The sequence below is a fragment of the Tupaia chinensis genome, unplaced genomic scaffold, assembly GCF_000334495.1.
Source record: "Tupaia chinensis unplaced genomic scaffold, TupChi_1.0 Scaffold000552_1, whole genome shotgun sequence".
Taxonomy (NCBI): Eukaryota; Metazoa; Chordata; class Mammalia; order Scandentia; family Tupaiidae; genus Tupaia; species Tupaia belangeri.
Genome location: NW_006160064.1, coordinates 218436 through 225531, shown reverse-complemented (window position 1 = coordinate 225531; position 7096 = coordinate 218436). Strand labels below are relative to the sequence as shown.

Genomic DNA, 7096 nt, shown 5'->3' with positions numbered 1-7096 from the left:
ATAAGTACAACAGTGACACATACATGGAATAGTAAAGGAGGCATTGATCTTAAATCCAAGGATCCTGGCTAATTCTGGAGATATCCATGTGCAAACTGTAAGACGAAAGCATGGGGAGCTGACTTGAAATAACTCTATGTCAAATAATCACAGGTCAAGTGTCTGCAAAGACACACTACTTCAGAGGATAGAAAATAAGAAAACACACTGGAAAGCATAAAGATTACAGAGAGAAAAACAACACATCCCTCTGCAGTCCTGGTGGACTAGCACATGAAGAGTCAAAGCTGGTTCCACGGAGTCAGGGAGACTGGACTTAAATGGTGCAGCATGGCTTTGCTCCAGCCTGGCTTCATTTTCCTCCGCCATCATCAACAAGGTCATCACTGAATTTTGAGAAACATTCTGAAAACTTTCCATGAGCAGAAAATCATTACAACATGAATGGTCGCCAACACAACTCCTCAGACAGCTTCAGTTCTGGTATTGGACATCCTAATGGAGGTAACTGTGGAAGGAAAGAAAAAGTGGATGGCATACACATGGAACAAATGGTATTGAAAACAGAAATCACCCAGGGGATACTATGGTGGAAATTCCCATTCTCTTAACAGTATTTTCCATTCTGGGAAAAACCAAGAACCACATGAAAACAATATACTTGACAATGAAACTAGGAGGAAAGAAGACAAGAGAGAACACAAACAGTGTGCAGCTGAGGATTTTCCATCTGTAAATCCTGAATATGAGAGAGAACTAAATCAGAATAAAATCTTTAGCTGCAAGTGTGTTGGGCCTACACACCCAGACACACACATACCCAACCAGAAAACTCTGAAGTCTTCTTAGATATCCTTCTATTCCTACGTGTAGAGCGCCAAGGATGCTGGTCATTTAAGAAAGGGAACACAGAAGGCTTACAGCTACCTGATCCCAAGCAGTAGGAAGTCTTCAGTCATGGTCAGATAAGAGCAGAATTGGTCCAAGTGTCCACTGAGGCTTGGTCCCTAAAACTGCCACACCACCTACAAAGCCTACAGAGTGGAAAGGCCAAATGAGAAAAAATAAAGTTGGGACTTCTTTTCCCCATGAGTCTATGTATAGTATGGACAACTTTAATGTTTTTCTATCAGCTGGGAAGAATTTTAGTCCATCAACAAATTCAGTAAGAGTGTAATTGCTCAAATTCCTCTTTGCCTGTTGACAAAGGTTCATCTAACCAAACTCCCAAGAATGTGCACTGATAAGAGGGGTTAATTTTTGAAAGCACTGGAAAGGGACAGAGTAGAAGAGGAACATGAAGATGAAAGCCTTGCTGCTTCAGAGAAGGTGGCCACTCATTTAATTTGTATAACAGTCACAGTACTCACCAAGAAAGGGATACAAATAGAAACTGATGAAAATGAAATTCCACAAGAGAATAGCAATGCCTCAGTGGTTACCCAGCAAATCACTGAGTCTGCAGCTTTCCCACAAAGTAGTGTTCTTTCAAGTTCACTTGAGGCAGAGCTCAGATTGTTATAGAGATGGGCTGGCAGGAAGACAGTGAACATGATGAAACATGTGCTCCCTTAGCTGAGGATGAATTGAGAGAATTCCAAGTTATTAGTGAACAGTTATGGAACAATGGCCTGAGGGGAAAAAAAAACCAGTATTTTAAAAAGTGATCTGATCGGTGACTTAGAATCTGGACCTTGGAAAAGCAGCACTTTCAAACCCACAATTGAGAATGACAGCACAGAGACAAGTAGCAGTGACAAAGCCGATGATGAGGACGTGTGAAGGACTTCTTAACAGCTTTAGAAGTTGTGGTGTGATACATCTCTCATACAGTTTGGGGTGAACTGTAAAAACTGAAGAACTATAATTCATGTGGTGAAGTACCCCATTAGGAGATGAGCTCTGGGGGGACTTTAATATGAAGAATACTAAGAATGTTGTGTGGGCTGTGTTGAACATTTCTTTGTAAATGAATGCTGTTATTATTAAGTGAGAAAATCTCATTTGCTACATTGTCACCTTTGCCAGTCAGAGAAATGCTGTGGTAATGAAGAAAGTCGATGTTGATCCAACGTTTAATAAAAATTGTGTAAGGCTTTGCAAAGCTGCTGTCTTAAAATGTCTGAGTCTTCATGAAAAGGTGACCTGCAGTGCCTTCTCTCAGAGTCCTGTCTTTTTGATGGAAACCCTCAGTCCACTTGCGTGCACTCCTCCCCACCCCCCAAAAAAGCAAATGAAACAGCAAAAAGATACAGAAAGGAACACGTAGCACGTGGCTAACGCTGGAGCAAAGTGCACTGAAACATTGACTTCCTGAACTCAACCTTTGTGCAAGGCACATTTTAAAACATAACTTGCTCTGTAGCCATTTGCAGTGCAGTGAGTGTTACAGGAAAGACACACCACACTTTCTCCTAAAATTTTAAGGGGTGATTTCCAAGAGCTTTATTGGGCATGTTGTCAGACCAGGATTTTCAGAGTTGATGAAAAAGAGTATTTTGGGAAAGCTTATTTTGATAAATCATTACACAACAAAAAATTTTATCACACTGATTGACTATCCACAATGTGGGAAAATAAACTTGATTTTCAGAATATTGTTCTTTCTGTAATGTTCAGCATTTTGGTCTCTTAACACAACCTGTTTTATTCACTTATTAAAACCAAGTTATACTATATAAAAGATGGTGCTGACATCTTGAGGTTGGAAAGAGAAAGCAAAGCCCTTTCATTATTAAATACACAACTTTATTAAACAAATCAGTGTTAAACAACTGTTTCCATTTGCACATTAATTTTTGAATCATTTCTGTTTTACTGCTGATTGGAAGAGTATTCTGACTATGTATGTTTGTATTTTGATTTTTCTGATTTTGTTTGCTTTTCATTTCCTTCATCTTACTCATGAGTTTAAATACATTCTAAATGTAAAGAGCATATCTTAAGTGCAAAAATGTTGAGGCTTTATGTGGATTGATCTACTTCAGGGAGTGTGTTGATTTTTTAAATTATATTTTACTAAAAATAATACAACAATAAAATAAAAGACCATTCTATACAGGTAAAACATAACTTCTCCCAACATTTTTCTGACCAGAAACTCCTGTGGTCTCCATCAGGAGAAAAGACTGGGGTTGGTGTGTATCTGGGACCACTGGGCAGAGACAAGACTCAAGTGGTTCAAGTATCAGACTCGGTGGCTTGAAAATAACATCTGGCACATATGCATGTGTGCCCAAATTCGCAGGAGGAGAGTGGAGACGGGAAGGAGGTATGGTCATCCCCATGGGGGTTAATTTCTCACCTTCTCTCTCTCTTTTCTTCTCCAGCAAGCACACACTCAATTATGCAACAAATTTAAAAAAAAAGTAGAGGAAAAGAAGTTGCAGAGGCTTGCTGGAGGCCAGTGGATGTCTCTAATGATTCTCCACCACCCTCCTGCAGAGACAGTGCCCATGTCCTGTCTTGTCCTCTCCCTGTGAGCCCTGATTAAGTGTAGTTCACCTGAGGAAGTAACATATTTTTGGCTGTAATACATGGCAACCTGTTTGCCCTTCACCCGAACGTGCAATACTCTCTTGCATGTAAATTGTAAGTGTTCAAGATTCACCCTACAAAAAACTCCCATCTGATCTTCTGCTTATAAAGACAGCACTGGGTTTCCCAGGTGCCCAGGTGCCAGACATCTGGATTTGGACTTCAAATCACAGCAAAATAGCTATTTTCAGTACCATTTACCGAGAAATAGCCCCTGGAATTAAGAAGTTTCTTTTCTTTTTTTGGGCCTGCCAAATGTGAATGATAAGTATTTCCCTGACTTGAGCACAAAATCCAGTTAAGAATATAAATTCAACTTGTGAGATGAAGCAGTATTTGGTTTCTTACACTCTTTCTGTGGATACCGAAATGGTGTGGATACAGAAATGTTTTCCAAGGGAATAGCAACTCATTTCAAACAAGCACTGTGACATGTTATGAAATGTGATCTCTTCATAGTATTGAGGATAGTGAGTTTACCTCAAATGGCTTTTTATCTTTTTTATCACTCTAATTCTAAATCTATTTGTTTGTTTGTTTATTTCTTTATTTATTTTTGCTATAGGGTGCGAGCGTTAACCAGACAGAGAGAGATAGAGAGACAGAAAGCAAGAAATCACCCCCAAGGGTGGATGGCCACACAGCAATCCCTTCTCTTCCATTCTCCTCTCGGGATCTTGGACATGCACACACCCGTGCCCAGCATTAGTTTAAGCCACTGGGTCCGGGACTCAAACCATGGTCAACCACATGGGAGTCCAGTGACATAACCATTACACTAACTGCTAGTACCAATCCTAAATTTATTCAACAGTTCTTTCACCCTACACAAGGTACAAACACAACTTACCTAAATTCTACAAAGTTACAAAACTCAAAACAAGTTTCATACTATTGACTGTACAAGAGCCAAATAAGGGCAATGTACATGTTGCCAAGGTGACCTGCAAGACTGCCACGAAGGGGGTGTGGGGGGGGTAATGGGCTCCATCCTGCAAGAGCTGGCTCTCCACCTGCTCACCAATTTCAGAGAACAAGGGAGGTGTGGGGTACATGAATCCATGGGAAGTCTGACCATTTATAGCAACTTAGATAGGATGAGAGGTGCTCTCCGGAGTGTGTGGCCCTAGAGGTCAGAAGGCTCTCAGGCAGGGTAGCAGAGGGCCATGCCTAACAGAACTGGCCCTAGGTGATCCTTGGAAAGGACAAATGGGCTCCTAGGCTGGGCTGCACTGCCACCTGGGGCCCTGTTGGCATGCCAGGGAGCAGTCGCTCAGGAGCTGGAAACAGGTGAACATCTAGCCGGAAAACTGAAGGGCATCTTTACAGACACAATCCCAAACCTGTACTTGTGCATCTGGAACTTGGCATGTGGAGGAAATGTCTCAGACACTGCCTTTAAGGCTTGTCCGAGGGAGGGCTCTCCTCTCCTAGGACCTCTGTGACAAAGCTGAGCTGTGTAGGATGTAGATTCGAGGGCTTGAGCTTCTGGCCCTGCTGAGGGAGAGGTTGGAACTGGAGCAGCTCCTGTGGCAGTGGCCGAGGGAGCTGGATCATGGTGCACAGGGGACCTGCACCTTGGTGAGCCAGACCTTCTCCTCATCAGTGGAGGTGACCTGCACTACATGGGAGGGGTGGCAGCAATATGGGAGGACTGAGTCACTGGGGAGGTGGCTGAGTCCTGGCCATCCATTTGTCCTCCCTCCATGTGCTTCAGCACCTTCTCAACTTGATCTGGATTCTCCAATCCCACGTAGGCATAGCCCTTGGACAGATGGGGGGGTGCATCCTTTCTATGGGCATGGTCATCATTTCAATTTCCCCACAGGTGGAAAATGTCTCCATGATGTGATACTTGGTCACATTCCTGGCGAGCCTCCCATTATGGACTTTGGTGGGTTCAGGGGAATAACTCTGTCTTTTCCTCTCCTTTTCATCTATTTAGGTGGCTTGGATTTGGATTGGAAGTGCAGCCTATTGTCACATCTGTGCCGAGAAGGGCTCAGAGAGCCAGAGGAGCAGCTGGAGCTGCGGGTTGTGTGGCGACTTCCTGGGCAGCTGGATGCCAAGGGGGAGCTGGAGCCGCTGCTGGGGGCCGGGGTAAGACCGGATCCTTGGACTTCTCATCAGAGCGATCTTTGAGGTTGGTGGGAGAGGAGGCCATCTTCCCACCGTGACCTCCTCCCACTCTCCTGAATGCTCTCCAATGGCTTTTACTAGACAAGTGTGGAGTGGGAATGTAGAGAAAAATATCCTTTGGGCCTTAAATTGATATGGTCCTGTTTCTCCTTGAAACCTTATACTTGGTTGTGGCTTTGATGCCAGACAAGGCTTCAGGACTCAAGCCAACTGCCCAGAACTAAGTAAAAGAATGACCTCTAGTCATGTGAACAACCAGCAATGCCAATGCCTTGAGCAGCTCCTGCTGCTGACCCAGGGTGGCAGTTACAGGGAAGCCAGCCAGTCATGCACAGCAGGTCCAGGGGCACTTGCAGAAGGAAAACAAGAAGGAAGGAAGAGAAAAAGAAAGAGGGAGGCAGGAATGAAGGGAAATGGAAGAAAAGAAAAAGGGAAGGAAGAGAAGGCAGTAAGGAGAGAAGGGTTGAGGAGGAGGGAGGGAGGAACGGAGGATAGAGGAAGGAGAACAAAGGAAAAGGCAAAGGCTGGAAGAAAACACACACACAGCCCAGGTGCCTGTTTGTTCTCCCAAATGGGAACTCATGGAAATCAGCTGAACACCCTAAAAAGATTAGCTCTGAATACCGTGGGGGCCCTGCCTCCTTCCCCTGGCCCATCCTAAGCATGAAGGCCCCCTTGGGTTGCTGCCTGATCACCATATCCCCTCCCTCTCTGGAGCTCTCCTCTTTTGTCACTACAGTGGGAGAGGGGATCTCAGGTTATGGGACAGGTTAGGCCCTTCTGGGCTGAACTGAGAGTGGAGGGGGCTCTGCAGGGGGCAGGAGACTCCTGACTCCCCAAAAGCAAGCCCTATTTCATGGACTCTTGAGAATCCCGAGGGGATGGTCTTGGCACATCCAGAGTTGCGTGATCCCTAAGTCCCCAGGAACTTGAGGAGCTGGAGGCATCTTCCCTCTGACTGGCAGAAATCCCTGCCCAGGCTGACTCAGCACCTCTGCCAGCTCTGCTGTCACCACCTCCCAGCAGCTAGAGGTTGGGGAGTAGCAGGATTAGGCAGAGCTGGGGCCCACTGTTGACTGCGAGGTGACCCAGTGAGGGCTGGAGAGGAAGCAGTGTTGATGCCATTGTACGGAGATCAGGAATGGCTCCGTGGCAAATCCTATGTGCATTTTACACATTAGAAAGGCCTGGGATTCACGTCTCTATTTTAATGACTATAAATAGAATATTATTAAGCCCAGACAGGAAGTGGGAATACATACTCACACACGGCTGAGCCTCAAACCCATGATGCCAAGTGTAAGAAGCCAGACTTAAGTGGCCACGTGTGGAACCCCATGTACTTGAGATTTCTGGAGTGGGCTGATCCACAGTGACAAAGAAAGCAGGTTGAGCCTATGGGGCCTGGAGGGGGACAGAA

The 7096-nt window shown here is 44.8% G+C and overlaps 2 pseudogenes; one reads left to right on the top strand and one right to left on the bottom strand.

Annotated features, from left to right (window-relative positions):
* Positions 1-246: 246 nt before the first annotated feature.
* LOC102469202 (vasculin-like) lies at positions 247-1782 on the top strand (annotated as a pseudogene).
* A 3028-nt stretch (positions 1783-4810) lies between these two features.
* On the bottom strand, positions 4811-6374 carry LOC114009528 (RNA-binding protein with serine-rich domain 1 pseudogene; annotated as a pseudogene).
* Positions 6375-7096: the final 722 nt, after the last annotated feature.